The sequence below is a fragment of the Lipotes vexillifer genome, unplaced genomic scaffold, assembly GCF_000442215.2.
Source record: "Lipotes vexillifer unplaced genomic scaffold, Lipotes_vexillifer_v1.1 scaffold454, whole genome shotgun sequence".
Lineage (NCBI taxonomy): Eukaryota > Metazoa > Chordata > Mammalia > Artiodactyla > Lipotidae > Lipotes > Lipotes vexillifer.
In genome coordinates, this window is record NW_006779481.1 from 1,478,183 (window position 1) to 1,478,948 (window position 766).

Below are 766 nucleotides of genomic sequence, written 5' to 3' on the forward strand. Positions count from 1 at the left end.
AAACAACAATAACGCCTGTGTAGTTCCTTAAAATTTGCTTCAACCTGGCAATGACAATGTGTTGAAAGGATGATGCCTAACAAAGCCTCATAGTTGATTACTTCTTGGATGAGTACAGTGGGGTAAGCTTTGCCCCAAAAGAATTTTCAACACTAATGTTTGACTATGAGGGGTCTAGTATTATTTGTGTTTGAATTCTCTCATTAAGTCACATGACATGAAAGATAATATCTTCCATAGTGGAGGAAATATGCTAATGCAATTTTTTATGAGAAGTAAGGTAATCACTTCACAAACAAAAGAAGCAAAAGAAAAAAAAATGAAAAGAGGATAATCAGAGGTTGTAAATCCTATTCTCTTTTTCATTTGGTGAATTTGGTAGCAACTGAGAATGTGATCATACTAGATCTACAACATATGAAATAAAAGTTTAGTTAAATTGGTGGCTGTTTTATAAAATCAGTACCTGGCACCTGATAAGCACTCAACAAATACTAGATAAATGGAAGAATAAATAAAATCAAAGTTTTGACAACTGTGTTGTTTTGGTCATTTAGGTTTTGATTTTCATTAACAGCTAATCTCCTAGAATGATGGTCTATAATATATCAATGCTAAATTTTATTTGGTTAAATGGAAATCTTAGACTTAAAAAGAGCATATAGTACAGTAGCTGAATAAAACACATTGAATAAAAAAGTGCTCAATTGGGCTTCCCTGGTGGCGCAGTGGTTGAGAGTCCGCCTGCCGATGCAGGGGACACGGG

At 34.2% G+C, this 766-nt stretch overlaps 1 protein-coding gene across 1 annotated transcript in view; it reads right to left on the reverse strand.

The window, feature by feature from the left end:
- The window catches only part of ABCB11 (ATP binding cassette subfamily B member 11), a 95,806-nt gene that overhangs the window by 58,008 nt on the left and 37,032 nt on the right, over positions 1–766 (reverse strand). The gene's annotated exons all lie outside the window — the stretch shown is intronic.